This window comes from Rissa tridactyla, chromosome 1 (genome assembly GCF_028500815.1).
Source record: "Rissa tridactyla isolate bRisTri1 chromosome 1, bRisTri1.patW.cur.20221130, whole genome shotgun sequence".
Classification (NCBI taxonomy): Eukaryota; Metazoa; Chordata; class Aves; order Charadriiformes; family Laridae; genus Rissa; species Rissa tridactyla.
Genome location: NC_071466.1, coordinates 120,948,364 through 120,970,762, shown reverse-complemented (window position 1 = coordinate 120,970,762; position 22,399 = coordinate 120,948,364). Strand labels below are relative to the sequence as shown.

General features: G+C 38.3%; 1 protein-coding gene across 3 annotated transcripts in view; it reads left to right on the top strand.

Moving 5' to 3' along the window:
* The window catches only part of EPHA3 (EPH receptor A3), a 231,365-nt gene that overhangs the window by 108,149 nt on the left and 100,817 nt on the right, over positions 1 to 22,399 (top strand). The window lies entirely within an intron of this gene.

Here is a 22,399-nt window from a genome sequence, read left to right as displayed (position 1 = left end):
TCCTTTAGCAGTGTATCTTAATGACCATTGCTTCTCACACTGAGTCTCTTCACCCATTGACTGCATTCCTAGCTTTTCCCAGGAGTGCACTGTATTCATGCGTAATTCGTATGCCTGAGGCTGGAACAGGGCAGCTTTAAGGCAGGAAGTTGTCCTCCTGCCTTTCGCTGCATCTAGAGCTTTGCAGAAATGCCAGCTTTTCTGACAGCAGAATTGCTTTAGTTCTGGAAGGAAAACACTTGAATCCCTTCCCGCTGCTGGTATTTACTAGGCTGAGTCAGAAAAAACACTGCCAAAACCTGCTGCCTCTCACTCCAGGAATGGCATGGAATTATGCATTTTCGCTTGTGCTGAAGGGCTAATAGGCAAGCCGCTGTTGTTTCAGAAGAAAAGTGCTTTATTAGCAAGGGTTTGAGCCCTGAACTCTACCAGATCCCCTTCCCTTATTCTTCAGATAGTTTAGAGACTTTTTTGGGGCCTCAGTATTCCATCTCTATAAAGGAGCATATGTTCCCTATCCTGGTGAGTGCATTGCAATAACAAGGTAGTTTCTCTTCGTGATACCCAGATAATACGGTTGGCTCGCATAATTGTAGAAAACAGAAGAAGTTCCATCAGACCTCTGATGTAGAATGCTGTGTCTTGCATCATAGGTTTTGCTGGTCACTCTTGTGTCATGGTCTGAGCTGTTTTCTTTCTGTCCGATGCTTTTTTCCTTTTTTTTTTTACCTTTTTTTTTTTTTCCCTGTACAAGTATTTAGGGGTTAGGCATATCCCGCAGTTGATAATGACTAAGGTAACAGAGGAAATCTCAGAGCAGTGTTCCTGGGCAATTCAAGAGAGGAAACCTATTTTAATGTTTTTACAGGTGACCCCTTTATTTTTAATAAGTAATGTTCCCCTGGAAGAAAACTTATCTTCTAACCTGACGTTTTCCAAAAGGATCAACAAAGCTTATTATGAATAACCTGCTACTGTGGCTATTGATATGTAGTAACTTACTGATGTTTTCTTTGTTCACATAGCCATGTCTTCTCTTCCTGAAAATACTGACTGTGATCTGTCTTTTGGGGGGAGCGTGGAATAAATTACAAGGTTCCTTCTTTGGGAACATGATGTTCTAAAGTAAAAATCACTTGTACTAAATAATAAAAGCTTTGGCTCCCTCCAAGGTTTTAGGAAAGCCTTTTTTGGATTGAGAATTAAAAATGTATCCTATCATAAACAAATGAAATGCAGTTTCTTTACCATTTTGTCAACAGTGTTCATAGAGCCATACTTGAGATTGCGAAGTTAATGCTAAGTGAAATAGGAGTACAACAATTGTGTTCATCACAATTGCACAGTGATGCTTGCATGTAACCACAAAACCTGCTGTTTGAAGTCCCAACAGGGCTTCCAAAGGGCTAATAGGATACTTTCACTGTTAAAACTAGGGCTATTGTAAATGGGTTATCATCTTAAATGTAGTCACATGAAAATTCCCTTGAGAATCGTTGGACACGAGGATGAAATGTCTCTTTTGTATGTGTGTGTCTTTTTTTGGGTATTGTTTATAATGAGTTATAGATTATCTTTTTATTTAAGGAACTTGAGAAGCACAGCAAGACTACAAACTCTGTTTCATGCCTAATTTAGAGAAGATTAAATGTAGCATTAGAAATTTGTTCTTGTACATCTCTTACAGCGCTGAACTATATTTAGGCAACTACCGTTCGCTAAGACTCTGTCATTGTTTTGAGCAAAATCAATTTGAATCACTTGAAAGGAAGAAGTTTTCTGATACTCTCACAATTTCTATACAGGTTTGGCAGTATACATTTGAATTGTGTAAAGCTATTTTTAAATATGTTTGTTTATTTAACCTATGGTTACAGTTTTCCTATGCAATGTTGTTTTCAGTGCAGGTCCAGTTTGTACCTCACAAAACAGGGCAGAATAATTTTCATCCTTTACAAATTTTAATGGAGGGCTGAATGGACGCAGAGACTGACCCTCTCATTTCCTAATGCTAGGTGTCTTATTCCAGGTTACAGTGCTTTGCCGAAATAGTGCTGGAAAATTTGTGTCTGGAATACAGCTTTGTTGCTTTGTCAATAGTGCTGTGAGGTGATTGCCATAAATTTATTTCATAATCTAGCTTCGTTTCTCTGAATCTGAAGTCGCTTCTGTGATTTGGCCACCTTTGTCTAAGTTACAAATTAGGAAGAATAGGGTTTTATCATGGTAATGCTGACACAACCTGACCTACAGCAGTGAAAATAGTGTGCTATTTGAAAAGCTCTTAACTAAGTTTCAACTGAGTTCTCAGTGTGAGGAAAAAGCCATGTGCCATGCTGAGACTTCCCATCCGGCCTTCATGGATTATTGATCATTCTACCTGCCACAAGCTGGTAGTTATGGGCAGGGTAAAAGGTGACGGAATGGAAGAGGATTTTGAAATGGTTGCTGCCTGCCTGTGAGGAGAATAGTATTGTAAATCCTTTATACAATGTGTCTAATTAAAGCCTGAATAATAACATATGCGAGGGTAAGTTGCTGTCCTCAATTTTTGATACAGCAGTTTCACATGGGCATATAAATGAAAAAAGCACAGGAGCCGAAGGCAGCAGTGAACGGTAGAGAGGTAGTTTAACTACTTAGATGTTGTTTGAAAAAAGCCTTATAAAATAAGGTTGATTAAGTAAGAGAGTGAGTTTTACTGAGCTTTCTGCATTTGGTAGGAAGATTTATGAGAGCAAGCTAAACGGTGCTCTTAGGAAGCCAAAGTTCCCACAGAACACAGGAAATCGTGTATTTTTTCTGTAACACTAAAGAAAGTGTTCTGCATTAAAAGACTTATCTGTGAGTCACTGATGTTCTGAGAGAGTGCAGCTGTGATACTAATCCAAACCACTGTAATTTTACTCCCATTTAAAAAAAAAAAATAGCCACGGATGGATTTACATATGTCTTTGGGAAATACCTTTAACAGAAGATTCAAACAAGACAATTAGTTTTAATCTGTAATCTTAAATAATTCCCCAACCCCCTGTTTCCCCACATGCCATTGATTCCAGTAAGTGTTAGAGCTCACTTCCAGCATGAATATTTCAAAAGCCACCTTCTTCTTCTTTTCTGCCATCTTGATAGCTCTTCGTTTCTTTGTTTTTTAGTAAAGTACAGTATTTGGTATGAGAAATTTATTTCTTTGCTCAAACAATTAGTCTTTGAGCTTTTGTTTTGTGCACTTGTGATGTTGCAGTCGATAGCCACATTCTGTCCCTGATGTCTGGCAAAGCGCAAGGACTCCAAGTGGAATGGAAACTCTGATTTAAGATATGTTATTTCAAGCTTGCTTTCATAGTTACTGTTTAATTTACAAAATGTGAACATAGATTGTTACAGAAATTCCAGAAGATCGTGTTTTGGCTGAAACTGTAACAGTAGCTTTTTTCTCTATGTGCTCTCTCTGTTTACATTTAGTGAATGTCGCGTTGAAGGATTAAACTCGTATCTTTTAATGCAGTAACATTTTTTAACTACTTGTCCTATGAAATGACTTTTCTTCCCTTAAAATTTTAAAGATTGTAATTTGTTGTACAGCATGAAATCAACAGGCTTGGCAGCTGAGGGTCATCTCTTCCTGGGAAGACCAGGCGCTCGTGTTTAAAAGGAAGTCTCACTGTGGATTTTCTAGCTGGGGCATTTTTGTCATTGAATGGAAGGCTCAAAATTGAAATAATATCTTAAGAAAGGTGATAGAAAAAATCAGGGATGAGTTCTTGAGCTACAGTCCTGGGCTATGTTTAATTCCAGAGAATTCTGAAAAGAATGTTTTTACACAAAAAAATCAGACTTTTCAAAGTTTCAGGTATTCAAGCAACTTTTTTTTTCTTTAACAGCCAAACAACACATGTTTAATTTACAAAGATACAGAATTGAAGTGTTACTATTGCTAGCAAATAGCTACATTTAAAATTATCACCTTCTCCTAACTCTGCTTAAATTACAGGAGCATTTCCACATACCTTTTAGATTTTCCAAAAGAACTTTGTACTGTCCTGCAGTAATGAGTTGTCAGCTTTTTACAGTTTCTTACCACTTCCTCTTTCGATATGGATCTTTATTTTCCCAGATTGTAGGTACCTAAGATCAAAAAAGGGATTCCTTTTACATTTTCTTCCTGTAACAATGAAAGTTCAGTGCTGTTCACCTTAATTTCCAGCTGTGTAAGACCAGAAGTTGAATACGTTTAGTTCATGTACATTTAAAACTAACGTGCAGTATCAACATGAGAGAAGATAAGAGTTTTTAAGCAATGAGGGGTTTAAAATTGTCTTGATTCATTCTGAATAAACCCTAAATTAGTGGGATTTACACAACTGGATCTGTGTTTTACCTGCTAAAGACCCTGTAGGGGATAAAAGTGGCAGAGAGGAGGGAAAAAGACATTCATCTAGAATAGCACTTAAGTATATGACTCACTCCACAAGATGTAGGTATGTGCTTAAATTAAAGCATACTTTAAACACACTTCCTGAATCAGAGCTGTAGAGAGCAAGAGCTCCTGGAGTACATACAATAAAGACCAAAAAATAAGGAGACAGTGAAGTCAGGCAAGGAAAGGGAACAGAATTCAGATTTTTTAAGAAGTATGAATAGTGTCTGTTGTAGAAAGAACAGCCGGTCGTGCCAGTTCGTATTTTCAAAGCTTTGATCTAACTTGAGGACATGACATCTCTGTCTGCCTTTTTCTAATGGGGAAGAAAGTGACTTGTCATCGAAAAATAGTTTGGAGTTGAGGAGAAGGTTAAAAAACTGAACTTTTGATAAATCTAAACACAAGTTGGAGAAATTCACAGCATCTTGATTTTCACTAGCTAAATACAATTGATATTCAAACAATGTTGTTTCTGGAAATTTTGTGTGAGATGCCAACTCAGCTCACAAAGTTTTTAGTCTTTATGAGAAGAGTGGCAACACCTTATTTTACTAGGTAGCTGGTCATGCTTCTCTGTACAAAAAAAAAAAAAAAGAGAAAAAAAGATTCACAGATGATATTTGTCTTTGCTTTTAGAAGCTTCACAATGGGTTTGTACTTTTTTACAGTATGTCTTTGAAATAGCACCTTTTGAATTCTCCCGAAACCTTTTAAAAATGGACTTTGGTAGCTTTGTTGCTGAATGAAGATTACTCCGAAGACAGATTTGTGATAAATTTTCTTGGTTACCTTTCCCTTTTTGAAGATGTATTTCTAATCTGCAAGCACGCTGGAGCATGATGCAAGCCATATTGCTTGATTTTATTCCAGTGCTCTGCTGGTTCCCTATCAGTATCCAAGCATGTCATCTCTCTTGAATAAAGGCGGCAGCGAGCATGTGGTTAGCTCTGTAGGTGGTTTCAGGTTGAAGAAGCTGCCTTCTTTCAGGTGGGAAATCAACCTGTCAGACTGAGTTATGGAAACATGATTAGTTTACCGAGTTCATTAAATGAAAACTTTTGCAGCTCTGGGTTCCCATTGCTCACTGTGTTTGTTACAGTGAAACAATCCAGTTTTTCATTCACTGAGTAGAATACCATGTGTAGACCCAGCAGGAGGACATTCCAGATTCCCTGTTGATTTCCTCTACCAGAAAGTTGTTTTGTGATCTAGTTGGTGTCACGAATCTGTATTGTCAGTTCTCTTTTGTCTTGCTCTCTTGCTGTTGTGTATATGAACAAACTAGCGTGTAAATAAAATGGGGAAGGCTGGCATGTAACAGAATATCTTGATCAGACTATTATAGTTCTCCTTAAAATATTTTGCTCAGTAAGGAAAATGTGTATTGATACGCACTTAGATATGGGACATTTGCAGCCCAAAAGTGTTGTGTCGCCATGAGAAATCTTTAACACAGAATGTGGTGCAAGATTTAATAAAGAAGGGTCTCTCTAGCTCCAGGTGTTGCCGTCCTTCGCTATTTTGAGCAGCTAAGGAGCTCCCCAGGTTAGACACAGTGATAAATTTCACTTACTGTCAGCAAGGAACTGAAATGTGGTACCTGTTTACTTTTATCATAGGTTCACTGCTATGTGCTGCCCTCATTCATGAACCAGTCCTCCCTCAGTGAACGAGACTACTCGGGGATAGAAAGGGCTGCAGGATCTGGCATCAGCCTGCTGTGGGATAGCCCTTGTGGAGCTGTGTAATGGCGAGAACACGGTCTGGGAACTCATTCCTGTCAGAAGTGCTGTCACATGTAGTTTTCATATTTTCCAGTTTGTTATCAGCAGTATAACTGAAAAAAAACCCCAAACAAACAGAAACTATTTATGCAGGCTTTCAAGGGCACTTTCAAGATGTTTATCTGACATCGACATTCATTAGGAGAGAGTTTTCTTCATTCAATTTTGCACCCTCTTAAAAATCATCCCTTAAAAGGTTTTTGAAGAGGGGCAGGGTGCTTTCCGTTGTTATTTATTTATGTGTTTGTAACCAGAAACAGTGGCCTTCTTCCTAATGAAATGTATCATGTTCTGTTAAGCTAAAAGTGGCCATTTCTGACTTAAAAGCAAGCTGTTATCAGTCAGGTATAGATTCTTCTCTGAGCAGTAAGAAATATACTTAAAAGGTTGTGCAGTCCTGGCGAATACAATAGCTGCACTCTGCTTGTCTTTCGGGGAGAAGATGGAAAAGGTCAATGAGGTACAATTGCTGTACGGTAATATTTACAGATAAAGTACCAGATAAGACCTAATTTGTAAAAGGAATATCATGAGCTATCCATCATTAATTAATTTTATACTTTCCTTTTAAACAGCTGTCTATAGATAATTGGTTAAGGGCTTAAAGATTTGTTTAATAAATGCCTAGAGTAAATGGAGCTGAAAATTCAGAGAAATGGCTCAATTTGCTCAGTATTCACTGAAATAAGCTGGTGCGTCAGCCAGTTGTACGCATAGGATTTTGACTAATTGATCACAAGCGACATCCCACTGTTTCTTAAATGAGGGCATTCATCTTCAGTAGTGTCCTATAAAAGTGCGTAGTTGGTACAACATCTACAGTATACCTAAGGTAAACATGCGTTATGCCTTTTAGGTGCTCTACCTTGTCCTCATTCTTTTTTAGCTTAAGCTGGGGTTAAAGCCTTTTAAAACTAGATAAGATGCTGACACATGAGTACTGAGTATAGAGACCATCAGGAGTACCGTTTAGTGTCTCCAGCATAATTACATGCAAAACTGAAAAATACTGTCTTTTCAGTCTATTTTGGAATGTTTTAAAAGGAGAAGAATATATGGCTTCAATACAATGAATATGCCTAATCCCTTTTAAATCAACACAAGTGCTGCTTCTTGATGATAACGCTGTTTTGCAGATGTAAATTACTCTAGCTTACTTTATTTTTTCTATCCTATTCTTACGTTTGAGAATTAAAAATTAATAACAACTGGTTTTTCTCAAATTCCCTAAAGAAAATGTTTTTTCCTCCTCAGTATATATTATGTGAAGTTAGTAAAACCGCAGAAAGCTAGTAAGACAAGAACTGCAAACCGAGATGTCTGGATATATTGTGATCCGTTCTTTGGGAAGTACAAGGCAAACTAAAAAAAAATCTCAAGGGTACGCATGATCTGTAAATGCATGGAGTGACATTAAATCCATCACTTTTACTCATGCTATTCATTATTCAGTCTCTGGAAAACCCTCTGCAATTCTTTCAGTACAACATTATATTTCACAAAAGTCTCAGCAAGTTGTTCCTCAGAAATTGAGAAAAATAAGTCTAGAATTCTGAGACCTTTTTATGTGGACTAAGGCTAAGTGTTGCGTTTGTTAGACAGCCTGTCTGCATCCTCACGACAGCGGTGTAGGGAGAGCTTCTCAGATTTAACACCAGATCAATATGAAGGCTGCCAGGGTCTGGTGAAGCAAACCAAGGGACACATTGTCGTCTTGTCTCTGCTGCCTGTTGTACAGCTCATACAAATCAAAGTGCTTCAGCAGTGACAAGTGATGTTTCTATTCCTATCGATCTCAGCTGAGTGAACTATCCTGGAGGGAATGACTGTTTTTCAGTGTCAGATGTCCTATGATTGGGTTTTAGACATATTGTGAGCCCCATCAGTACTGCTGGAAATGGTTGGAGTTCGTGTAAATACCTATGTATCTCTGCATTGTTGCATGTGTGTAATGCACACATGCTGTGCAAGTGCTGGAGTGCTCACTGTATGTTTTTTAACCAGTTGATCCAACAACCTGAAAGAGAGACCAAGTAAAATTATGTGGGAGTTGGGTAGAAGCCACAGGTGTATTTGCAGTATTGGTGAGCCTGGCCCCTTGGTTCTTTCCAGGTCGCCTGAAGGCAGACGTGCCACACGCAGCCAACAGAGCCAAATTTTGAGAAGTTTAAAGGTTCAGTCCCAAAAGCAACACATGCAAATTGAAGATGAAAATTAAAGATGAGAAATGGTGAAGCTGTGTCACCTTTGGTAGTAGTATGCTGGCTTATGGTCATTTCATCAGACACTACTTTTTCAGCTGAGGTCTTCTGGGGTATCATGGTCTTCTAGACCAGTTAGTGAACTCTTTCAGATTTTAAGTTGATAAGTGACTATATCTCCTCCAGAACTTCTCACAGCAGGAGGACACATAGCCGGTAATCATCCTTCAAAGATCATCTGGCCTCACCATTACAGGAATTTAGGCTTTTTTTTTTTTTTTTTTCCTGGGGATGGGATGGCAAACCAAAATTGTTTCAGATGATTTTTCTCTTCCTCAGGCAAAAAATTAATTAAAACAGCTTGAGTCAAAGTTGAGGCTAAACAGTGACTGAATCAAAAACTTAACTGTTTTCAGCACTCCAACATAGCTGATTGTATGGGACTCAGATTTTGCTGTTGGAATCCTTTGCAGCTACAGCACAAGATGAAGGCAGCTCAGCACTTGTGTTCACTGCATCAGCTTTGATGAAGTTTTGCCAGTGGGGAATGAGTTTCTAACTCACAGAACAAAAGAAGTCTGTAGCTGAATATTTGCCTGTTGTCTTAATATCTTTTCTGTTTGAATTACTACCTGCAATTTTGATATTCAGTTTCTGGTGTTTTGACAAGGAGAAGTATTGAGTTGTAAAGTAAATAAAAGTTGTAATGTGCTGTTGAGGAAGACAGATTCACTCTTCTGTTTTCCTGCTTGGTGAAAGCCATGAAGAATGGAGTCCTATATTTATTTAAGGTTTTAGCTAATACTCCACAGACAATGTATTTTACCATACATATGGGTTTCAAATGGAGATCAGCCGGAAAACAGAGAAGATGATACAATTTTATGTCTATTTGATTTTTTTACCAGCGTCCATGAGCATTGTTATCTGAAGTGTTGATATGTTCCGCAGCAGTGAAAGTCATCCTCTTAAGACTGAGAAATTTGCCAAACATTTCCATGGTGGTGTTGGCCCACTGGGGCAGCAGTAAGTAATCTGAAAATATGAGATCTATTGTTCATGATTTTTCTGCTCAGTCATCTGGTGCCTAAGTCATCAGGATTTTCAGTCATTGTAAATCCTGCTTTAAAGAAAATGAAAGAAAAAACAAAAGGCATTATTAATCTGTAGAGATATAGGTGAGACTGTGATACTCGCCTACCATGCATTTTATGTCATTATTAACTCAGGGAAGAAGAGAGTGAAAAGTGTGACAGTGGTAGTATTTTTATACTGCTTTGCATTCATTTCGCACAGGTTTCAATTGCTATGTGTCATACAGCACAAGAAATCCAGCTGAGACACTAGCAGCGCTAAGCAGAAATGTTCCTGCGGCATACACTTTTGGAAACTGATATATAGTAAACTGATAGTCATATGTTGTGCAAGTTTTACAATAGCCAAAGTGGAGGGTTTAATCGACACCATTTCCTCTTCACTCCTTATCATTGGAATTGCATGTAGGAACTGTTGAATTTTGAAGAAAATGAGGACATCTGTCATGGTAAATCTATTTTTTAACAAAGCCTCTGTGCCAAAACTATACAAAATTCTGTCAAAGTATATTTCTTATAAGTTACATAGTCTGTACCATTAATAATGACTATTTTGTTGGGTGGCAGTGGTAAATGTTGCCTTCAGGCTACAGACATTAAAGTTGCCTTTTTTTTTTCCTCTTCCCCTCCCCCCTCCACCTTCCAAGGTCAGTATGTTACAGTTCTAGTCAGAATGAAGAGATATTCCTTTATTTATTTATTTATTTAGTGATTTTATGCAAGCACTTACATTCTGCTGGGGACTCGTATTAAATGCATATACTGTTTGGCTATTTCCCATTTGCAGCAAGTTAATTTTCGGAAGATACTCAAACATCTGAATTTAGGCTGTTGGCAGTGGTTAGTACAGCTACCTTTGAGTGCCTCCAGAAACCCAGTTCTAGCTCTAGCACATAAAAGTGATAAAGAGGAGAAGGCGGTGAAAAGATAAGTTGCAGCTGGCAGGCGGGAATCGAGGCTTCTTGGCTCCCTTGCTCCATCTTTGACTCACTGCATAACCTTAGACGTGTTATTCATCCACGCAGTGTCTCGGCTACCACAGATACACAATAAGAACTATACCCCCTTGTATAAATGTCTCTAAGACATGGGGGAAAAAAGTGGCAGAAAATGCAAAGTAATATTATTTACACTCTTCCTATTTCCTTATTTGTGGCCTTGTTGCAGGTTTTAAAGCCTCATCCCAGCCCCGAGGTGCTTACCATCCAAGCAGTCCTGTGCGTCTTTGATAAGCGTACTGTCTTCAGTGCAAAAGCGTTTATGATGGGCTCTTCGTTCTCTACTAACAAATAACTAAAAATACCGCTTCTTCACTGAATTTCTGTAATGACAACTCAAATCATTCTGTCTCTGACCTTCCTTTAAATTTCTTTGCCTTAAAATATCTATTGAGACAGTATTTTTTTTTTCAGTAAAAAGCTGATGATAAGAAATCACCCCATCAACACAGATCGGAGAGAGACAGGCAGGTGGCCCTTCACAAAATGTTCTATATGGCACAGGCTCACTGGTGGTTTGGAGGGTGCGGTGGAGATACCAAGAAGATGGAGATGCCCAGGACTGCAGCTGTGAATCTTAAAACCTTGTCTTCTGGGTGTTGCCTCAGTACAGTGTGTCTGAATATCACTCTATTACAATACATTCAAAAACGTTTGTTACGTATGCTAATGAAATGATATTTAGACATGAAGTTTGTACACGTACGCTGTTTTATCTTTCTTAAAGAACTAGCAGTTATTTATTAGTATTCAGTTACTAATAAATGGAACTCCTCAGGATTCTGATGGTTACTTTTCCTGATTTTTATTTTAACATAAAATGTCTATTCCAAAATTATATATGTAATCCAGTACTCCTATAAGTTATTTATTTGCAGGACATTTATTTCTTCTTTCCAAATTTATTTATGAATTATATAATAAAATACCTTAAGATTTCAATATCTTAGTAATTTTTCCATGAATGTCTTGTGAAACATGACTAAGAATGACTAGTAAATTGATGCTTAATTTTAAAATTAGAACGTTAAAAAGCCTCCTTAAAAAGCCTTCTCCAGAAGTATTCAAAACCCTCCTGGACACGTTCCTGTGCAGCCTGCTCTAGGTGACCCTGCTCTGGCAGGGGGTTGGACTAGATGATCTCCAGAGGTCCCTTCCAACCCCTACAATTCTGTGATTCTGTGATTAATTTGAGGACAATCTCCATTTTTGTATCCAGTATACCCTTTCCGGAGAGATGTTTTTTGACAGAGTTTCAGTCTGACTTTTTTTTATTTTTACTTATTAAAAAGAGCCTGCTTACACTGGCTTGTGTTTTCTTGCATCGGAGTTGTTCTGCCTTAGAGGAAGTTCGGTGACTGTGAAAACTCCGGAGAAAGCAGCCAGGTAGAGGAAACAAAATTGTTGCTTTTTCTGGTTGGCTTGTTACTCAGTGTGCCAAGTTTAATAGTATCTTTGTGTTCTGTTCTCTAGGCTGCCCACCAAAAAGAAAGTTTCTTGTTCCCAAGTCTACCAGTAGGCTTGCTTTTACAGATGATGTTCTCAAGATAAAAGCTGTCAGATGACTAACATCTACATCATGTTATTGACATGAGATGAACCATAGTCTAGCCTTCGTGAATTTCTGAGTACCCAGTGTAGGAATTTCTGAGTACCCAGTGTAGCTCCTTTTTACGTATGCATTCCGATACCTTCTCCAGTGATGTTCAATAGTCTTTAATAGTTTGAAATTGAAAAAGCAATTGATATAAATGCTATTAAAATATTTTTTAACTTAGAACTGTGTCTGTAAACAAGAACATCTAAAACTAGTTGGAAAATTGTTATCCCTTGCTCTTGTTCTTGGGCAACATCTCTACCCTGTTTTCGTTAAGTTGTGACATTGATAAAATACTCCAGAAGAGTGAGGAGGGTTCCTTTTACGTTGGTCTGGAGTTGAGTTTTTGGTGTTTAGGATTTTTGTTGTTTTGGGTTTTTTTTTGTCCTGGTTTTATTTTTGTAATGGCTAGACCACTGGAATTGTAAATAATAGTTGAGTTGAACAATAATTGTTTTTAATTAATTGGAATGTCTCGATGTAGTTGATTTTCAGCATGCATTCCAGAATCTTTCCAACTTAGATCCCAGGTTATCTTGCAGGAATTGAAAAGAAAAAGCTCATCAGGAAGTAGTTTTTACTGTTATCTAATTGTAAACTTTTTAAGGCTTTTCTTGGAATGTGGGAAGGTTGTGTTAACATCTCTCTAGGCATTTTTTTATGATAAATTTAATTATTTGGTTCTGGCATCTTGCTTGATGTAAGAGCATCCTTTGTAATTTAATATGGTTGGGGTGTTTGTTTCCATTCATGAAAGAGTAAAATTTTTTGTGTTTTCTTTCTCCTAAGTGGTTTGTGCAAGATTCTAATGTGAAGTGTGTCACAGGTGATGTTTTGGGGGGCAAATATTTAGTTTTATTATGGCTGTCTAGGTGATCAACGTAATAATGGATTTATTATATCTTTCATTTTTTCTTTGATTTTTCCTTTTAAAGGTGAGGAGTAATAGTCTTATGAATAAATCCCTGAGGTTTGTGTGGTTGAGTTTTTGGCTGTCTTGGATACTTTTGAGAACTGAATCGCTCTGTCTCTGCCTCAGTTCCCTGTCTGTGGTACCAAGCTCTTATATCTGATGGATAGCAATGGGTTTGAGATTAATTGTGGTGTGACTGAATTCCATTTAATGTAATACACAATGATGGGTTGTTTCTTTTCTCTGTTTTTGGTTGGTTTTAGTTTTGTTTGGTGGTTGGTTTTTTTTTTTCTGTAGATGTGTGAGCATATTCTTAGCACAAGTGGTTTGTATGAAATGCAAATGTGCCAGTTGTCCTGGCACTAGCTACCTTACGTAACTGCTTAAAATGGCTGTGATTCTGGAAAGAGCTATGACTGTGCAGGTGTTATGTTCATTTTCAGAAGCCAAAAATGTTATTGCACTGATGAGAAATTATTCTTCTAACTTGGAGTTGAGATGAATTATAGATTTTCAAACTACACTTGTACGATTTGCCATAAACTATCTTTATTCTTTACAGCCAGTTTGGCGTGACTCTGGTATTAGTCAATAGAGGTTAAGAGAAGCTACCTGTGGTAGCTGGGCTTCAAACCATAATGGTTTTTGTGTGCCTTACAAGATCTCAATATCTTGAATTGACAGCTTCGATACTTTAGCTCTGACAGGAGTAGCCAAGCAGTTTGTTTTTCGTACAGCCAATCAATATGAGTGGATGGTGTTAGATTACAGGTTAGGGAGTGACCTCTCAGATGAAGTAATTGGGCATGGACTCAGTTTTAACAAGCTGATAATTATGTGGAACAGGGTGGCTGCCTTGCTGGGTCGAGGGCTAGAACAGTGTACTGAAAAGAGATCGGGCTGGAGTCACACAGAGTAGGTGCCTAAATGGTATCTCTGTGACACCAGAAAAGCACATCCTTCTCAAGACTTCGGCTGTGTCCAAGCCTTGCCCAGGAACCAGAGTGGGGTATGCCAGGATCCTTTCCTTTGCTCCCTGAGCTAAGAAATAGCAGAGAATCTCTGCTCTTGAAGGGGCAAAGGATCCAACATTTGTGTGGTTTTGCAGATTCCCAACCTTCCGAAGGAGATAATACTCAAGAGCTGGTCAAAAATCCCAGAGCTACCCTGTATGATGTGCAGTGATAAGACAGGTTTCTAAACCACATCTAACTATAAATATGGTTGTAACTACTACAGCGTGCTTGTGTTTGATATGCTTCCATGAATGTGAAGAGCCTTACAAAAGCAGCATTTAGTAGCAAACTGTAGGACATTATTTCAGGCTGGTGATACTAGAGCATTGTTCAATTACAGATGTAGGTCTTTGCCACTGGAATTGCATTAAGTGCAAGTTTTTGTTTGTCTCTCAGTTTCTTGTAGAATAAATGTTACTAATGCAAACATTCATTAATGTAATGGTGCTCATCGTATAAAGACCACTGTGTTTGCTTGCATACAAGTGCTTCAGTACGGTAGACTTCATATTCTCTACAGCTATTTGAGATAGTTTATGAAAAGGGCTGTAAATGCCAACATGGTAGAGCACCATAGTACTTCATTTGTGTCAGAGAAGGCATGTTACCAGTTAAATATTTAACCTACCCAGAAATTGTATTTGGCATCCATTTAGGCAGATGTTTAGAATGAAAAGCGTATTATGAATGAGATGCCTCTCCCTATGTGACTGGCTAGGAAAAAAGTGTCAGTCATTAATGGAAGAAAAATGCTATTGTTGTATAAACCTGACAAAGTTAGGATGATATTTTGATGTAGAGTATGTACATAACAGTGTGTGTGCATGGTATGGTTTAAGACATGTGGCAGTGCAGTGGTAATAGAGACCTGAGGGGGAGAAAAACCGAGAAAAAAAATTCAGAGTTTTTCTGGGGGTCTTTTTCTTAACACATATTGTTTCATTCCTTTCAGCATCAAAGCCTTTTTCTTTCCTCTCAGCATCAAAGGCTGAAATCTTACTACACTGTGTGATTTGTTGAATTGGCCCCCTCGCTGCTGTAACGACGACGGGAGCAGCAGCGCAGTGCATTTTATCTGCTCACTGGACTGAATCGATGTAGAATGGATGTCTTCAGGTTATAGTTTAGTGGGATTCCCTTTGAGTGGCCTAATTGGGTGAAAACTTTATTTTAATAGCTGATAATTAGTTGGAACATTCAGGCATTTTCCATGTGGTTGTCATCACATACCTTTATCTGAGAAGACGATGTTGGTTAAAAAAATGAATTTCCAAAAAGCAGCTCGCCATGCAGTTGGTTATTTTTAAAGCGATCTCTCTGCAGCCTTCTGTAGGGGAGAGGGCTGCTGATCTGGTCTCTCCGTGGACATACAAAGCACCCCACAACACCACAGAGGGGTGGTATCATGCAGGTATATGTGAAGCAGCAAAACCTAAGACAGCACCTTTGAAATGAAATTGTGATGTTTTAGAAACCTTCGAATATATGTTTTACATGGCCTTGCTCCAGCTGACTCTTTAAAGAGCCACAGGGGCTTTCTGATGTAAATACTTGGTGGAAAATTAAGGCATCAGCTGAAACATCAGAAGACTTGTCATTATGTCAGATCTAAAATACATGCTATCAAGAGGCCTGTAGTAGTTTCTGCCATTGACTGTTGGTATGAACCAGGGAAAAGCTTTTAACCTCTTCTTTTATTTTAAAACATTTATAAAAATATGGTGATGATACCCAGCTACCATCTTACAAAGGTAACTCTTACAAAGAATTTTAAGGATTTTGATCAGTTTGGACCTGCATATGAATACATGAAAAAGAAAAGGATGTGCCTATGCTGACCTGTGAGTCTGCTGATAACGGTTTTTGGTTTCCTGCTGAAAGGTAATCTTGCCTTTATATGGCAAAGTATATAATAAATTTCTCCTTATTAGACAGGATATAGGCATAGGGTAGGAACTCAATGAGAAATCAAGCATGGACTGTTAACATCTGTGGAATACAGAGACTCCATTTGCTTCACAAGGGTCTTGCAAAGCTGTGGAAACACATACCTGGCAACATAGGTATAACTCTGTGCCTAATTCTATGGTTAGAAATAGTATTCCAGAGCTCAGTTACAGCAGAAAAATATTTTTTTTGGTAGAAACTTTAATTCTGATAAATGTCTCCTCTGAATGGAAATCTTTTAACTTTTTAATACAAAACTGAACACCTTACATTGGAAAAAAATGTTTTTCAATTCGTACAGAAAGTCTTGATTAGAAAATGTCATTGTGCAACTGTAATATGAATTCCTTTAATTTTCTGTGTTAGGCTGCCTGTGTAGGTACACTGCATCTCATTAAAGCACTGTGTTGTTGAAGGTATTTTTCCCCCTGAAAGTCTCTCATTAAAGTAGTTTTCTGAACAGCTCTGAATAAAGGACCATGTTTAACCTCGTTTTTCTCTTACCTATACCTTTAGTTTGGTCTTGTGGGGAGAGGTTAGTTTGTTAAGCTTTACTTTAAGCTTTGTCTAGCAGAAATAGGAGCTTCCCCCTGCACGCTTCTCAGAAACGCCATGTCTCTTTTGGCTGCCAAGTATGACAGGGAAATAATATATTATACACAAAAAGTATTTTGTATGGAAGAGCTCTGCCTTATCCCCAGGCAAAGCTGAATTCTAGATTTGAATAAACTGGTCCTGTAATTTTTGAAGTCATGCTTCTTGGTGGTGGGGGTAAGTTTTCTTTTTTCGCCTGAGTATAATTTACAAAATTCTATCTGTAAATTTTGTAAAATATGTTTCAGCTATTTGTGCATACGTGTATGATCAGATGGGTTTCGCTAAAGCTATTTTGTATAAAAGGATAATGTGTTCTCTCAAAGTTCAGCTTGCGGCCACATGAAGTTTGTAATGCTTTCGCTTTTTAAGAATATAATGTGAGATAGAATGTATTCTACCAGCACAAGTTTTTGCTTTGGAAGCTAAATTTTGGGAAGCCTAGCTGATTTTCTGTGACCCAGGATGCTACCTATTTCTGTAACTTCGCAAAGTGGTAAGAAGTGAAAGGAACATATCCTTTTTGGCATCATCCATGAAAATATCCAATTTGTGGCATTTGGCCATGTAAGTGAATGTAATTTGGTGTATAAAGGTTAGTAGAGTTAAAATAAATCAAACTATTTCTTGTAAAAGTTAAAAGCTTAACAAGCACATTATGCACAAGAAGGGATTTTCACGGATAAACTCTTTCAATATTAGGAAATAGTAAAGCCTTCTGCTAACAGGACATGATGTCTCAGAGGCATCTGAAGGCCTTATTTCAAAGCTGGGAAAATGGATGAAACGAGGTGACATGCTCAGAGACTCGGACTTGAGTCAGTGACAATGATGGACTCGTTTTTGGTGTTGTTGCTGTATCTGTGGTTGCTTATTTGGTAGGCAAAATGTTTGGCCCAGAGAGCAAATCAAAACCCTGGCTCCCAGGGTGTTTGTAGGTACCTTTAGCAGTTTATCTATAATGTTCAATTATTAGCACTTCTCACTGGGCACGTAGTTCTGAGAAGACTAATCCTCACCTTTCCCAAAGGAGAGGGCATTTGTAAACATCTAAGTTATACAAGAAGCTGCTTTCTTTAGTATTCCTGAGGCATGCGAGGGATGCCTGGCTTGGAGAAAAATCGTGATGTTCTAAACCCACAGAACCTAATTATGTAGAACAGCTTGATGTATATGCAAAGACGCTTAAGGAAAATAATAAATGCACTTTCAGTCCTGAACAAAAGCCCAAGCCTGGAAGAAAGGGGAGGAAACAGGAGAATTTTTTCCAGAATATTTGAATAACGAGATCAGAACAAGATTGCACATTCAAGATACCTTTTAGGCAATTTAGGTACTTAGGCTGAAGGGTTATTATTAAACCACTAACTGAGGACCTTGAAGTGCAACGTTGCATGAGATTATGTGCTAGGATCATTTCCTGCACTTTATAACTCTGTCACTTACTGACAGCAAAAAGAAAGAAACTTTGTCTTGCATGGCTAAAAGTTTGGCCTGATTTATGTGACATAGGTGCCCGACTGGCATGATATATGAAAACCTCTCCTCTCCTGATGAACTTCTTGTTGTTTCGCAAGAGGCTTGATGTATTTTGAGCAGGTTTACAGTCTGCCCCATGACAGCTTCAGTGCCCAGTCAGTGGAGATAAATTGGAGATGGCTGGCAGTGAAATCTTAACAAATGTGCTGACATCCCAGCTGAACCACAGGCATATGAATTGATTGATTGATTTTTATTTATTTATTTATTTTCCTCTGGACCTGAGTGGATGCAGAGACTTGCTGTCACTTGAGGTCCCTCTGCTCCATAAGCCTCGGGAGATGAACGTTTTTAATTGACGTACACTGAAATACATCAGAGGGTGCTCTTTTCACTCAGCACTAATGCTGCTGTTACAAACTTTACTAGTTTTCTCTCGCTATTGTACACACCAGACTGGGCAGCTTTTTGCTGTAGTGTGATCTCAGATGTTGTAATACGTAGTCAGCACTTTCTCATCTGTTTCCCTCTAGTGTAATTATAAAGCCTTTGCAGCCTCCACCATTGCTTCTTTTCAACTTTGTTTAGTCAGGCTTATTTCTGAAACTAAATAAAGGAGAAGGAACTGAAGAAATAATACTGGCACCTGCCAGTGCTCGAGTTAATGGGCTATATGAAGGAAAGCCTTGTGAAATTTCCATAATTTTTTTTTCTGTTTTAATTTCTCTGGTTATCCTATAGCACCAGTCAGAATTCAAAGTAGTGTTAATTTATTTGGCACAAGAAATCCCATAAAAAGAGCTACTTCCACATGTAATTTCAACCCTTAGATTTTTCCTAACATCTGATACAATTAAGGAGAAAGCCTAAAGCCTGGCATTTCTGTTTCTTACAAAAGCAGAGCTTCAGCGCGCGACATTTCTCCCCGGTATGCTGAGCTGGGAACTGTGAAGGCAGTAACTGACCCTTCGGTTTTTAACTGACCCTCTTCATTGCAGCTATCTGACTCCGCTCATATATGTTTCTGACCGTCTGAGTACAACACTTCGTTTGTTCTCAGTGTTGCTTTTGACTGTAGCATAGAAAGGGATATTTGAACCCCAAATCCTACATAGGATCCAGCTAAGCCCATTTGGAAGGGACAAGTCCTGCAGCACTCCTGTGCTGGGTATTGAGCAGCAACTTTGCGAGTTGCAGTGACTGGTAACTTGAAATAAAATAATGGTTAAACTTGACATGGTAAGGTGAACTGCATTTCTGTCTTGATGATCACCTGCACTCTTGTTTTTGCGTAGACTGAACAGCAATAGGCAGCAACTTGTTACCATTTCATGCCAAGTTAGCGACTCCCATCAAAATGTCTCTTGCCTGTTACGTTTAAGCATTCAGTTACCGCAGCTTTTTGAAAGTCAAAGCAGCAGCACCAGGTCTGTGAAGCCTTTGGTCTTAGATTAAAACACTACTCAGCATGGGAGGGTGAAACTCTGAATGGTGTGCTGAGTTTTGGAATGGTGACACGGGAAACAAGAAACGTCTAAAGAGTGTTTTCATCCAGATATTCATCAAATAGTGGCTTCATCAATCCAAAGGCCATGCAGACTGAAACAGCGTTCTCAAGAAGATGCTGCTTACTAGCAGGGGAAAGCCACCTAATTAAAGGAAGACAGCAGTGTAGCATGTTCAAGTGTCAAAACAACTGTCAAAAGACCCTGCTAATACCAAAATATCAAAAAAAGTCTTCCCATGGTAGAGTGTTTGTCTACTTCCTCTTTATAGAGGCAGAAAGCATAACTTCCAGATTCTGTGTTTCTAAACCTTTAGTATAACTACGGTGTAGGTACAATAAGAGGTTCCTTTTCCCATGTCTAAAAGGTAAGATGCATCCATTTTTTTGGAAAATTTGTTCAATTTTTAGTACTTCAAAAAAGACACTATATAATTTCTCAGAAAATAAGCTATATACTTGTCATGGGGCAGTGAGTAATGGCTTTATTTAACACTTCATTTTTAAAATGGGAATTGCATCTTCAGCTTTCTAATAGCATTCCTTTTTTCCTGAAGATTGCTATTCTCTCCTTTGGGGGTGGTTGAGTTTTTATCATAATTTTTTGCTTTCTGCCACTGTTTTTCTTCTCCTCCTGTTTGTGAGTATTACATCTCACCCACTTATACATTACAGGTTCAAAAGTAGTCCTATTGTAGTAGTTGCAACATAGCAGCCTCTTCCTGAAGTACAGTGGAAATGTGGTAAGGAATTACTACATCAAAAAGGAATTTCATTTTCTCTGTCTTTATTGAGAATGATTACTTAAAATGAAGGAATTTAATTTGAAAAGATTGGATTATTTGTGATATAGCCCTAACTAAAGGATTGGGGGGTGCTTGCGCGGCTACCTTGACACCTTTCTTTTGGGTTATCAAACACACAATAACTAAATAATCAGAGAAAGGGAGATAATTTCTTCAAACTTTCCACAGCCATACAAGCAAAATATTTCTGGTGTAATTCACATGGATCTGTCACAGTATTTATTTGTTTTATTCTTGTAACGTTCCCCCCCCCTCCTTGTTTTTGTCTAATTTCATATTGGTAGTTAAGACTCTGAAGAATCTCACTGTCCTATCTGAAAATACAAATAGTGGACTGTAGATAACGCTTTGCTCAGTCTGAAATCTACCTTTAAAATCTTTCTCTTTTTTACTATGCATTTAAATCCATGTTGTTCCTTTTTTCTGGCAAGAGTCCAAAGTATCTTCTTTACGCGAATATTAGGATTAAAGGGCATGATTGAAAGATATTAACTTTGATTGCAGTTGCATCACTTGGGCAAAAAGAGAAGCCCCTCCATCTCTCTGTGCGTGCATGAATAGCACCAGTTCAGCATCTGCCATGACTATTTAAAATAATAATGAATTTCTTTCTTAGGAAAGCAAAGGATTAACAACAGTAGCTCATGCCAGGATTAGAGTAGGGAAGTGCTGCAACAGCGTTTCTCAACCACTCTGCCAAGACACTTGAGTTTTAGCTGGTAAGAACAAAGCTGTTCAAGTCATTTAAATTATACTTTGCCAGAGGAGACTCCAAGGTCCCAGAACACGTGTTCTCAAGATGTGGGTCGTAACCACGTTTCAGTGTTTGGTGCTCACACTTGCTTGTCTAATGGCTGACAGGCAGCAAGGTCATTATGCTTCTTTGTTTATAACAAAATCATGTCATGGCAAAGGTTGAAATTAGGAGACAGAGATATTAGGGCTGGAAAAGAGCTTCTGGAGTCATTTTGTACTTAGCTTTGGGTTACTACATGATAGCACTGCTAGTTTTCTACAGTAGTTCTTTGTCACATCCAACCTTGAAACTTGTTTGAAACGGTGATCTCAGAATCTCCTTTGCCAAATCATTACACTATTTGTTTTTAGTAGTTTCCTTTTCATCTTTTAAGATGTTAGCTTTAGTTTCTTGACTACAGGCATTTTTCTCTTGCGCTTGCCTCACTTTTTATTAATACCTCCTAGGCTTTTACAAATAATGTTACATTTTAGCAGTTTTTTCTTTTCCTCTGGTTAGCTGTTGAAACCACTTTTAAAAAATTGGACTTTCTAAACAAATACCACGTTTTGTTTCCTGAAATTTTCTGGATGCTTTTCTGGACGGGTTTGAGCATTTCTAGTCTAAACACAGTACACATTCACTTCACCGCCAGGTAACGGGTAGATGGACCAAATTCTCCCAGCGTACTGGGTGAAAGATTGGACATGCCTGGGAACAGTGCTCTTTCTTCAACTCCAAAAGAGACATTTCATTGTCCTATCCCTTATACAATAGTATTATTTAAGGTTTTGGTAAGAATGTAAGATGCCTTGGTTGTAGCTTTGCTCTTTCTATTGCACGAAGTTCAAAAGTACGATCTCGAAGCAACAGATCATTCAACACACCAACTCTGTGTTGGCTTTTTTCTGCAGAAGTATCCCATTGCACAGCTATTTATGGCCTTAGTTTAATACTGTCTGCTTTTGGTTAGCTTGTCTTCTCTGTGCAGCCTTGATTTCTCTGAAATGCCTCATATGGGCTGACTGAAGTTTTCAATCCATTTATCTAGTCTTGTCATCTGCATTTGCCACATCTGCAATAGCATTAGCCCAGGACATTTTATGGGGATGGGTAATATGCTTGGAGTTGCCGAGTTGTCCTTGGAGAATTCAGATGCTGCCTTGATGATGTTCCAGTATGTCTCTGAATGTGGTTTTATTTATTTTCACATTAGTCAGTGCATGTGCTTGCTCTGCCAGCTCACCCCTTTATCTCGGAAAGATTGTCCGTGCCGGTTCTTATACTTTGGCAGTGCTTTTCCGAAG